This window comes from Triturus cristatus, chromosome 10, assembly GCF_964204655.1.
Source record: "Triturus cristatus chromosome 10, aTriCri1.1, whole genome shotgun sequence".
NCBI classification, from domain to species: Eukaryota; Metazoa; Chordata; class Amphibia; order Caudata; family Salamandridae; genus Triturus; species Triturus cristatus.
In genome coordinates, this window is record NC_140593.1 from 978,444,744 (window position 1) to 978,458,211 (window position 13,468).

The window sequence follows — 13,468 nt, forward strand, 5'->3', positions numbered from 1 at the left end:
ATATGCGAAATATGGACAATGATACAAGGCACCTACCAAGGTAAAGACTTTTACTCGTTTTTAAGACAACATGTCCCAGGATGCACTCTGTCAAATATGTGCTGAAAGTTCAGCCCACTAGGAGGCTACGAACCAATAAAATGTTGAAAGAAAGAGAAAAAACGAGTTTGCCTTGCATTTTGTCGCACCAGCCCTGGAAGAAGAGGCAGAGAGCCTGGAAACGTGTCGGCTAAACGAAAAATTAATTGGTGACTGAGGCAAGTGGAGAATGGTATGCCAGCAGGCAGGCGAGCTGTGAGTGCCTTCCTAAGCCATTGGCCATTGTTGAACAAAATTACTTACACGGGTGCCATACCGTGGGGAGGAGCACCGTCTCATGAAGAAGAGAAGCTGCGTTTGGTAACTATTGCCGGATTTTATGCAGCACAGTGAGCCATTCCAAAACGCATTCACCTCATTTCCCTACCTTACTAAAAGGATTTAAATATGCGAAATATGGACAATGATACAAGGCACCTACCAAGGTAAAGACTTTTACTCGTTTTTAAGACAACATGTCCCAGGATGCACTCTGTCAAATACGTGCTGAAAGTTCAGCCCACTAGGAGGCTACGAACCAATAAAATGTTGAAAGAAAGAGCAAAAACGAGTTTGCCTTGCATTTTGTCGCACCAGCCCTGGAAGAAGAGGCAGAGAGCCTCGAAACGCGTCGGCTAAACGAAAAATTAATTGGTGACTGAGGCGAGTGGAGAATGGTATGCCAGCAGGCAGGCGAGCTGTGAGGGCCTTCCTAAGCCATTGGCCATTGTTGAACAAAATTACTTACACGGGTGCCAAACCGTGGGGAGGAGCACCGTCTCATGAAGAAGAGAAGCTGCGTTTGGTAACTATTGCCGGATTTTATGCAGCACAGTGAGCCATTCCAAAACGCATTCACCTCATTTCCCTACCTTACTAAAAGGATTTAAATATGCAAAATATGGACAATGATACAAGGCACCTACCAAGGTAAAGACTTTTACTCGTTTTCTAAGACAACATGTCCCAGGATGCACTCTGTCAAATACGTGCTGAAAGTTCAGGCCACTAGGAGGCTACGAACCAATAAAATGTTGAAAGAAAGAGCAAAAACGAGTTTGCCTTGCATTTTGTTGCACCAGCCCTGGAAGAAGAGGCAGAGAGCCTCGAAACGCGTCGGCTAAACGAAAAATTAATTGGTGACTGAGGCGAGTGGAGAATGGTATGCCAGCAGGCAGGCGAGCTGTGAGTGCCTTCCTAAGCCATTGGCCATTGTTGAACAAAATTACTTACACGGGTGCCATACCGTGGGGAGGAGCACCGTCTCATGAAGAAGAGAAGCTGCGTTTGGTAACTATTGCCGGATTTTATGCAGCACAGTGAGCCATTCCAAAACGCATTCACCTCATTTCCCTACCTTACTAAAAGGATTTAAATATGCGAAATATGGACAATGATACAAGGCACCTACCAAGGTAAAGACTTTTACTCGTTTTTAAGACAACATGTCCCAGGATGCACTCTGTCAAATACGTGCTGAAAGTTCAGCCCACTAGGAGGCTACGAACCAATAAAATGTTGAAAGAAAGAGCAAAAACGAGTTTGCCTTGCATTTTGTCGCACCAGCCCTGGAAGAAGAGGCAGAGAGCCTCGAAACGCGTCGGCTAAACGAAAAATTAATTGGTGACTGAGGCGAGTGGAGAATGGTATGCCAGCAGGCAGGCGAGCTGTGAGTGCCTTCCTAAGCCATTGGCCATTGTTGAACAAAATTACTTACACGGGTGCCATACCGTGGGGAGGAGCACCGTCTCATGAAGAAGAGAAGCTGCGTTTGGTAACTATTGCCGGATTTTATGCAGCACAGTGAGCCATTCCAAAACGCATTCACCTCATTTCCCTACCTTACTAAAAGGATTTCAATATGCGAAATATGGACAATGATACAAGGCACCTACCAAGGTAAAGACTTTTACTCGTTTTTAAGACAACATGTCCCAGGATGCACTCTGTCAAATACGTGCTGAAAGTTCAGCCCACTAGGAGGCTACGAACCAATAAAATGTTGAAAGAAAGAGCAAAAACGAGTTTGCCTTGCATTTTGTCGCACCAGCCCTGGAAGAAGAGGCAGAGAGCCTCGAAACGCGTCGGCTAAACGAAAAATTAATTGGTGACTGAGGCGAGTGGAGAATGGTTTGCCAGCAGGCAGGCGAGCTGTGAGTGCCTTCCTAAGCCATTGGCCATTGTTGAACAAAATTACTTACACGGGTGCCATACCGTGGGGAGGAGCACCGTCTCATGAAGAAGAGAAGCTGCGTTTGGTAACTATTGCCGGATTTTATGCAGCACAGTGAGCCATTCCAAAACGCATTCACCTCATTTCCCTACCTTACTAAAAGGATTTAAATATGCGAAATATGGACAATGATACAAGGCACCTACCAAGGTAAAGACTTTTACTCGTTTTTAAGACAACATGTCCCAGGATGCACTCTGTCAAATACGTGCTGAAAGTTCAGCCCACTAGGAGGCTACGAACCAATAAAATGTTGAAAGAAAGAGCAAAAACGAGTTTGCCTTGCATTTTGTTGCACCAGCCCTGGAAGAAGAGGCAGAGAGCCTCGAAACGCGTCGGCTAAACGAAAAATTAATTGGTGACTGAGGCGAGTGGAGAATGGTATGCCAGCAGGCAGGCGAGCTGTGAGTGCCTTCCTAAGCCATTGGCCATTGTTGAACAAAATTACTTACACGGGTGCCATACCGTGGGGAGGAGCACCGTCTCATGAAGAAGAGAAGCTGCGTTTGGTAACTATTGCCGGATTTTATGCAGCACAGTGAGCCATTCCAAAACGCATTCACCTCATTTCCCTACCTTACTAAAAGGATTTTAATATGCGAAATATGGACAATGATACAAGGCACCTACCAAGGTAAAGACTTTTACTCGTTTTTAAGACAACATGTCCCAGGATGCACTCTGTCAAATACGTGCTGAAAGTTCAGCCCAGTAGGAGGCTACGAACCAATAAAATGTTGAAAGAAAGAGCAAAAACGAGTTTGCCTTGCATTTTGTCGCACCAGCCCTGGAAGAAGAGGCAGAGAGCCTCGAAACGCGTCGGCTAAACGAAAAATTAATTGGTGACTGAGGCGAGTGGAGAATGGTATGCCAGCAGGCAGGCGAGCTGTGAGTGCCTTCCTAAGCCATTGGCCATTGTTGAACAAAATTACTTACACGGGTGCCAAACCGTGGGGAGGAGCACCGTCTCATGAAGAAGAGAAGCTGCGTTTGGTAACTATTGCCGGATTTTATGCAGCACAGTGAGCCATTCCAAAACGCATTCACCTCATTTCCCTACCTTACTAAAAGGATTTAAATATGCGAAATATGGACAATGATACAAGGCACCTACCAAGGTAAAGACTTTTACTCGTTTTTAAGACAACATGTCCCAGGATGCACTCTGTCAAATACGTGCTGAAAGTTCAGCCCACTAGGAGGCTACGAACCAATAAAATGTTGAAAGAAAGAGCAAAAACGAGTTTGCCTTGCATTTTGTCGCACCAGCCCTGGAAGAAGAGGCAGAGAGCCTCGAAACGCGTCGGCTAAACGAAAAATTAATTGGTGACTGAGGCGAGTGGAGAATGGTATGCCAGCAGGCAGGCGAGCTGTGAGTGCCTTCCTAAGCCATTGGCCATTGTTGAACAAAATTACTTACACGGGTGCCATACCGTGGGGAGGAGCACCGTCTCATGAAGAAGAGAAGCTGCGTTTGGTAACTATTGCCGGATTTTATGCAGCACAGTGAGCCATTCCAAAACGCATTCACCTCATTTCCCTACCTTACTAAAAGGATTTAAATATGCGAAATATGGACAATGATACAAGGCACCTACCAAGGTAAAGACTTTTACTCGTTTTTAAGACAACATGTCCCAGGATGCACTCTGTCAAATACGTGCTGAAAGTTCAGCCCACTAGGAGGCTACGAACCAATAAAATGTTGAAAGAAAGAGCAAAAACGAGTTTGCCTTGCATTTTGTCGCACCAGCCGTGGAAGAAGAGGCAGAGAGCCTCGAAACGCGTCGGCTAAACGAAAAATTAATTGGTGACTGAGGCGAGTGGAGAATGGTTTGCCAGCAGGCAGGCGAGCTGTGAGTGCCTTCCTAAGCCATTGGCCATTGTTGAACAAAATTACTTACACGGGTGCCATACCGTGGGGAGGAGCACCGTCTCATGAAGAAGAGAAGCTGCGTTTGGTAACTATTGCCGGATTTTATGCAGCACAGTGAGCCATTCCAAAACGCATTCACCTCATTTCCCTACCTTACTAAAAGGATTTAAATATGCGAAATATGGACAATGATACAAGGCACCTACCAAGGTAAAGACTTTTACTCGTTTTTAAGACAACATGTCCCAGGATGCACTCTGTCAAATACATGCTGAAAGTTCAGCCCACTAGGAGGCTACGAACCAATAAAATGTTGAAAGAAAGAGCAAAAACGAGTTTGCCTTGCATTTTGTCGCACCAGCCCTGGAAGAAGAGGCAGAGAGCCTCGAAACGCGTCGGCTAAACGAAAAATTAATTGGTGACTGAGGCGAGTGGAGAACGGTATGCCAGCAGGCAGGCGAGCTGTGAGTGCCTTCCTAAGCCATTGGCCATTGTTGAACAAAATTACTTACACGGGTGCCATACCGTGGGGAGGAGCACCGTCTCATGAAGAAGAGAAGCTGCGTTTGGTAACTATTGCCGGATTTTATGCAGCACAGTGAGCCATTCCAAAACGCATTCACCTCATTTCCCTACATTACTAAAAGGATTTAAATATGCGAAATATGGACAATGATACAAGGCACCTACCAAGGTAAAGACTTTTACTCGTTTTTAATACAACATGTCCCAGGATGCACTCTGTCAAATACGTGCTGAAAGTTCAGCCCACTAGGAGGCTACGAACCAATAAAATGTTGAAAGAAAGAGCAAAAACGAGTTTGCCTTGCATTTTGTCGCACCAGCCCTGGAAGAAGAGGCAGAGAGCCTCGAAACACGTCGGCTAAACGAAAAATTAATTGGTGACTGAGGCGAGTGGAGAATGGTATGCCAGCAGGCAGGCGAGCTGTGAGTGCCTTCCTAAGCCATTGGCCATTGTTGAACAAAATTACTTACACGGGTGCCATACCGTGGGGAGGAGCACCGTCTCATGAAGAAGAGAAGCTGCGTTTGGTAACTATTGCCGGATTTTATGCAGCACAGTGAGCCATTCCAAAACGCATTCACCTCATTTCCCTACCTTACTAAAAGGATTTCAATATGCGAAATATGGACAATGATACAAGGCACCTACCAAGGTAAAGACTTTTACTCGTTTTTAAGACAACATGTCCCAGGATGCACTCTGTCAAATACGTGCTGAAAGTTCAGCCCACTAGGAGGCTACGAACCAATAAAATGTTGAAAGAAAGAGAAAAAACGAGTTTGCCTTGCATTTTGTCGCACCAGCCCTGGAAGAAGAGGCAGAGAGCCTGGAAACGTGTCGGCTAAACGAAAAATTAATTGGTGACTGAGGCGAGTGGAGAATGGTATGCCAGCAGGCAGGCGAGCTGTGAGTGCCTTCCTAAGCCATTGGCCATTGTTGAACAAAATTACTTACACGGGTGCCATACCGTGGGGAGGAGCACCGTCTCATGAAGAAGAGAAGCTGCGTTTGGTAACTATTGCCGGATTTTATGCAGCACAGTGAGCCATTCCAAAACGCATTCACCTCATTTCCCTACCTTACTAAAAGGATTTAAATATGCGAAATATGGACAATGATACAAGGCACCTACCAAGGTAAAGACTTTTACTCGTTTTTAAGACAACATGTCCCAGGATGCACTCTGTCAAATACGTGCTGAAAGTTCAGCCCACTAGGAGGCTACGAACCAATAAAATGTTGAAAGAAAGAGCAAAAACGAGTTTGCCTTGCATTTTGTCGCACCAGCCCTGGAAGAAGAGGCAGAGAGCCTCGAAACGCGTCGGCTAAACGAAAAATTAATTGGTGACTGAGGCGAGTGGAGAATGGTATGCCAGCAGGCAGGAGAGCTGTGAGTGCCTTCCTAAGCCATTGGCCATTGTTGAACAAAATTACTTACACGGGTGCCATACCGTGGGGAGGAGCACCGTCTCATGAAGAAGAGAAGCTGCGTTTGGTAACTATTGCCGGATTTTATGCAGCACAGTGAGCCATTCCAAAAGGCATTCACCTCATTTCCCTACCTTACTAAAAGGATTTAAATATGCGAAATATGGACAATGATACAAGGCACCTACCAAGGTAAAGACTTTTACTCGTTTTTAAGACAACATGTCCCAGGATGCACTCTGTCAAATACGTGCTGAAAGTTCAGCCCACTAGGAGGCTACGAACCAATAAAATGTTGAAAGAAAGAGCAAAAACGAGTTTGCCTTGCATTTTGTCGCACCAGCCCTGGAAGAAGAGGCAGAGAGCCTCGAAACGCGTCGGCTAAACGAAAAATTAATTGGTGACTGAGGCGAGTGGAGAATGGTATGCCAGCAGGCAGGCGAGCTGTGAGTGCCTTCCTAAGCCATTGGCCATTGTTGAACAAAATTACTTAAACGGGTGCCATACCGTGGGGAGGAGCACCGTCTCATGAAGAAGAGAAGCTGTGTTTGGTAACTATTGCCGGATTTTATGCAGCACAGTGAGCCATTCCAAAACGCATTCACCTCATTTCCCTACCTTACTAAAAGGATTTAAATATGCGAAATATGGACAATGATACAAGGCACCTACCAAGGTAAAGACTTTTACTCGTTTTTAAGACAACATGTCCCAGGATGCACTCTGTCAAATACGTGCTAAAAGTTCAGCCCACTACGAGGCTACGAACCAATAAAATGTTGAAAGAAAGAGCAAAAACGAGTTTGCCTTGCATTTTGTCGCACCAGCCCTGGAAGAAGAGGCAGAGAGCCTCGAAACGCGTCGGCTAAACGAAAAATTAATTGGTGACTGAGGCGAGTGGAGAATGGTATGCCAGCAGGCAGGCGAGCTGTGAGTGCCTTCCTAAGCCATTGGCCATTGTTGAACAAAAAAAAAAAAAAAAATATATATATATATATATATATATATATATATATATATATATATATATTGAAGTCGTCGTGTCCGCCCAATTCTTGGCATGGACCTCGCAACTCCGAGGAAGAAATCAGGGACTCCCACACAGCATTAGTGGGTGAAGCAGTGCAATTTATTCAGCAAAAAATAATATCGGAACAGTGTCCTCCATGACGCGTTTCGCTCCTCCTGGGAGCTTGATCTCATGATGCGTCTCCATTTTACAGACGTATTTAGAGTGAAAAAGGGTGCACAATCAGCTGTAGAAAATGAGCTAACCAAGTTACAGTAAACATCAACAACAGACTCAGGCACTTATAATGGTCTCTGAAACGCAAACTGAATCTTCTAGATATATATTATTTTGAGAGAGAGTAAAGTGCATAATACATTTTTTGCAGCAGTAAAAATAAAATACATACATAGTGCAACTAATATAGATTTAGAGTCATAAAATAAGACCCAAAACCGGTTCGTAATCACTGCTGTAAGACAGATCTCGGCAAGTGCCGGAAAGTGAAGCACCTAAAATACATCTTCTCATTAGACCTAGCATTCAATAATTGTTTCGACCAAAGTTCAAAAACAGTGCAAAACAAGGCAAGACAGCAAATATTCATAAATTATGCAAACGATAATCTAAGATGTCACAGTTGGGTCAAAATTAGCAGCAGGCAGATAGATTTCGGTTCAGAAAATAGTAGCAAAAAAAATTCCATACTAGAGTGCAAGTGCAATATTGTCAGGAAAATTTCTAAGGACATAACTGAACCCAAACTGCTAAAAGACACAAAACTGCGATGTATAAACAATAGGTGATGTTTAATAAAGTCCCCACGTATGTTGCACAAATCACATTTGTCACCATGTTCGGTTTGCGGAACGCGTGCTATGATATATATATATTTACTGAAAAAACCATAGGCTTCAGGCACGTTATAGTTAGAAATTAGCATTTAAAAGACCTTAGAAATTCACTGCAAATAAACCATAGGTTTCAGGGACGTTATAGTTAGCTGGACATTTCACTCGTAAAAAAACATAGAAATTCACCCGTTATAGTTAGTTCAGCTAACTATAACTCGCGCCCCCGCAATGCACTGCTGATGACGTCACATATTACATCACTCATGACATGGTCAGTGACACCACTCATGACATCACTGATGACATCTCAAATGACATCACTGATGACATCATCCATGTGATAATTTGATGCATCTTCTTAAACCCACTCTAAATTACAAACTGCCACATTCTCAAAACTATGGACACCTAATTTCTAACTATAACATGCCTGAAACGTATGGTTTTTTCAGTGAATTTCAAAGGTTTTTTAAATCCTAATTTCTAACTATAACATGCCTGAAACCTATGGTTTTTTAAGTGAATTTCAAAGGTTTTTTAAATGCTAGTTTCTAACTATGCCAACAGATGTAGGACATTTGAAGAAAGAAGAAAAAACGCACAGAAAGAATCAAAAGAAATGCAGAAAGAAGCAACAGAAGTCCACAAAGATGAAGAAAAGTGCAGGAAGAAGCAAAACATGTGCAGAAAGAACCAACAGAGGAGCAGAAAGAGGCCTTGTTGCAAAATCATCCTGTGCCCACAACGTTTTCAGACGGGTACTGGTGGTAACTGACTCTGACTAACCAGGCCTAGAGCCAGTGCTATGCTAAAAGACACTTAGAATACAGTGAAAACACCTACATACACTAGGGAACACTATGCATTACCCTGTGATTAGCATGACCTCCTCTGTAAGGCCCTAGTACATAATAGGGCAGGGGGATTAAAACTACCTCTAAGTCAGAGGTGCAGAAATATGCTACTTAAAGTAGTAGTTGCGTTTGGAGAGTGGTGGAGAAAGGGTTGTGGCCGCCGTCCTAGGCGTTGAACCAACACTCAGGAATTCCACTGCGTAGGATTTACAGGAGGTACCAGGAGGGATTCTTGGCCCCCAAACTCCCTCAGGACTAAATTGGACTTCATCCCCATCCTGTAGTCTGCCACGAGGCAGGTTTGCAGAGTGGTAGAGAAAGAAGGCCATGGACTCCGAAGACGTCTTAGCAATCCCACTGTGTGGGACTTACTGGAGGTAACAAGCGGGGTAGTTGGCCCCCAAAGACATCCTTGCGGGCCAACTTCCCAAACTATTACCTCCAGTCAGTCCCACCCAGCAGTACTGGTAAGTACTCGTACCAGGCCACACCCACTTTGCCCACCACTCTACAAACAAGCTCCCTGGCACGCTCTTGGATGGGGATTGAAGTCCCCTTCAATGCTGGGGGCCCTTTAGGGGCCAACTAACCTACCTTTTACCTCCAGTAAGCCCCATGCAGTGGGATTGGTGAGAGGTAGACAAAGGCCATGCCCCCTTTCTCCACCACTCTGCAAACGCGCCCCCTGACGTGTTGTAAGTTGGGGGATTAAGTCCCCTTGAATCCTGAGGGTCCCTGGGGTCTAACTAGCCCATCAGGTACCCCCAGTAAGCGCCACAGAGCTGCATTGCAGAGAGGTGTAAAAAGGTGCATGGCCTGGCCCACCTCTCTGCAACGCAATGCAGTGGCGCTTACTGGAGGTACCTGGTGGGGTTGTTGGCCCCCAGGGACCCTCAGGATTGAAGAGGAATTAATTTCCCAACTTAAAACACGCCACAGGGCTTGTTTGCACACATGTCAACTCAGGCCCCGCCCTCTCCCTTCACCACTGGGCAAACGCATCCTGTGGCACGCTTTAAGTTAGGGGAAAAAGTCCCCTTGAATCCTGAGGGTCCCTACCGTCCAACTAGCCCACCAGGTACCTCCAGTAAGCACCACAGAGCTGTGTTGCAGAGAGGTGTAAAAAGGGGCGTGGCCTGGACCACCACTCTGCAACGCAGCCCTGTTGCGCTTACTGGAGGTACCTGGTGGGCTAGTTGGCCCCAGGGACCCCCAGTATTAAAGGGGAATTAATTCCCCAAGTTAAAACGCACCACAGGGCGCGTTTGCCGAGTGTTGCTGGGAGGGGGCGAGGCCTCCGGTACAATTGCGTCTTTTTTTATTCTTCTCTTTTTTAAGAAGGGGGGCTGTGTGGTCCCCCTTCCTTTTCTATTTTATGTCCCTGGGGACCCCATCCCCCAGGGCCTGACCCCTATTTTCAAAATTTTTTAAAAAATGGAAGGGGGCCACGTGGCCCCCCTCCAGAGGCCATATTTGGCCAGTTTAAAAAAATATATATATTTGGAGGGGGGCTGTGTGGCCCCCCTGCCTGGCCACTTCTGGCCCTGGGGGCCCCATCCCTCGGGGCCTGGCCTCTCGTTGGGGACCGTGGGGGGAGCCCCAATTCCCCCACGGTCCCTGCCGGCTCCCTGCGTCCTGCGGGAGCCGGCATTGCTTTTCCACATGGGGAGCTGCTGACACTCAGCTCCCCGTGTGGAAAAGCAATGTGGTTTGGATTTTGGAAGAGAGAGCAGGTTTCCTGCTCTCTCTGCTCTCTCTTCCAAAACCCAAACCACAGTTTGCTATGACAGGGTGGGAGCCACGAGGTTCCTGCCCTGCCATAGCAAATAGCAGTGTCCCGAGGGTGGGCACCCTGGGACACTGCAGGAGCCGGCCCTGGGGGGTGGCGGTCCCCAAGGCTTTCACAGGCTCCAAGAGGGGGGCCACGCAGCCCCCTCCCACCATTGGCAGAACCCCAGGAGGTGGTGGTCCCCGGGTCGCGGGGGTCTGTTACGGACCCCGAAATTTAAATATTAGTGCCCCGGGAAGGTGGCGATCCCCGGGGCATGTGGGGGTGGCTCGAGCCCCCCCACATAGGTCCTTTACATTAAAAAAACAAGCCCCGGGGGTGGCGGTCCCCAGGGCTACGGGGGGTCATGTGCCCCCCACAAATATTTGATAAAAGCCCCGGAAGTTCTGGTCCATGGGGCTTGGAGGCCCCCAACATTAAAAAACAAGCCCCGGGGGTGGCGGTCCCCAGGGCTGCGGGGGGGCATTGTGCCCCCCCAAATATTTTAGAAAAGCCCCGGGGGTGGCGGTCCCCGTGGCTGCAGGGGTCCCCCTGGCCCCCACAATTACCCCATGCCCCCAGGACTTGGCCCACCCAGGTGCTAAATAATAACGAAGCACGGGAGGCCTCACTTCGTTTTTTAAAAATGTTCAGCCGGATTCCCGCACCCAGAGCGAATTTGGCCTTTTTTTAATGCTTTTTTTGGCCCTGGGGGTCCTTGTGGGACCCCCTGAGCTGGCCTAGGGGGTCAGGTGTTTCTACCATGCCCCCTTTTCTTTGTTTTTGCATTTGTTTTCCCTGTTTTCTTGTGCCGCAGTTACCGAGGCACAAGATGGCTGCCAACACTGGTTTGGAGTGTTGACAGCCAATTAGAATAAAGCTCGTGATCGGGAGGGTGCGCGGATCCACCACGCCTCTAAATATCGAAACATTTATTTTTTGATTTTCTTAGCAACTACTGAATGGATTTACACCATTTAAAAAAAAGGTCTCTTTCAGAACCAAGGGCTACCTTTTTGCTAAACTTGGTGTAATTCCGTTCAGCAGTTTCGGCTATAACTGTGTCTAAATTTTCCTATGGGAAATTGATTTTCTGACCTCTATTTTTCGAATTTCTCAAGAACTACAGAACGGATTTACACCATTTGAAAAAAAGGTCTCTTTCTGAACCAAGGGCTACCTTTTTGCCAAATTTGGTGTAATTCCGTTCAGCAGTTCGTAGCCGTGTCTAAAGTTTCCTATGGAAATGAACATGTAGAAAACACATTTTGGGACCCCCCTTTTTTCTTCGCCGAATCACCCCGAAGCTTTCATGGTATGAATCCATTCAGTAGTTGCTGAGAAATTAAAAAATAGGAGTCAAAAAATCAATTTTACATAGGAAACTTTATGCAAGGATACAGCTGATACTGCTGAACGGATTTATCCCAAATTTGGCAAAAAAGTACTGCTTGGCTCAGAAAGCGACCTTTTTAAAAATTGTGTAAATCCGTTCAGTAGTTGCTGTGAAAATCAAAAAGAAAAGTTTTGATATTTAGAGGCGCGGAGGGTCCGCAGATCCACGCTGTGGATTCGCGCACCCTCCTGACCATGAGCTTTATTCTAATTGGCTGTCAATATTCCAAACCAGAAAGTGTTGGCAGCCGTTTTGTGACTCGGTAGAACCGAGTCAGAAGAAAACAGGGAAACAAAGGTGACAAAGAAGAAAAAGGGGCAGGGTAGAAACACCCTGACACCCTAGGCCTCCTCAGGGGGTCCCACAAGGACCCCCAGTGCCCAAAAAAGCATATTTTTGTAAAAACAGCAGAATGCGTGCTTGGTGCGCGGATCCAGATGAAAAAATAAAAAAAGACGAAGCAAGGGCTTCCTCGCTTTGTTACTTTAAACCCCCCGGCTGGGCCAGGTCCCGGGGGGATTTGTTGAATGAAAAGTGAGGGCTCGCGGAGGCCCAGGGCTATATTTTTAAATTTTTTTAAAAAAATGTGTGAGGGGGCTGCAGTCCCCCCCACATGCCCCAGGGCCCACCACCTCCACGGGGCTTTGGAATTGTTGGTAGGCGGGCTGCGCGGCCCCCCTCCTGGAGCCTGTGATAGCCCTGGGGACCGCCACCCCCCAGGGCCGGCTCCTACAGTGTCCCGGGTTGCCCACCCCCGGGACACTGTTGTTTGCTACGGTAGGGTGGGAGCATGGTCTCCTGCCCTATCTTAGCAAACTCTGGTTTGGATTTTGGAAGAGAGAGCAGGAAAACACGCTCTCTCTTCCGAAATCCAAAGCAGAATTGCTTTTCCACAAGGGGAATGGCATGTTAGCAGCTCCCCATGTGGAAAAGCAATACCGGCTCTCGCAGGACGCGGGGAGACAGTGGGACCATGGGGGCAGTGGGGCTCCCCCCACGGTCCCCTATGTAGTGCATAAGCCCCGGGGGATGGGGTCCCTGGGGTGAATATAAATTACTGGTAGGTGCCTTTTTTTTTTAATCGAAAAATTTGGAGTCGCGACCCTAGTGCGTCGCTCAGCACGGCCCCCTGGTGTGCACGCGAGGGGTGCTTGACTCCCAGCCCGGCCCCTAGTGTGAACACAAGGGGTGCGCGACTCCCAGTGCGACTCCCTGGTGTGAACGCGAGGGGCGCACGACTCCCAGCACAGCCTCCTAGTGTGAACGCGAGGTGTGCGTGACTCCCAGCGCTGCCCCCTGGTGTGAACGTGAGGGGTGCGCGACTCCCAGCGCGGTCCCCTAGTGTGAATGCGAGGGGTGCGTGACTCCCAGCGCGACCCCCTGGTGTGAACACGAAGGGTGCGCGACTCCTAATCGCTCTGGGTACGCGACTCCTAATACAAAAAA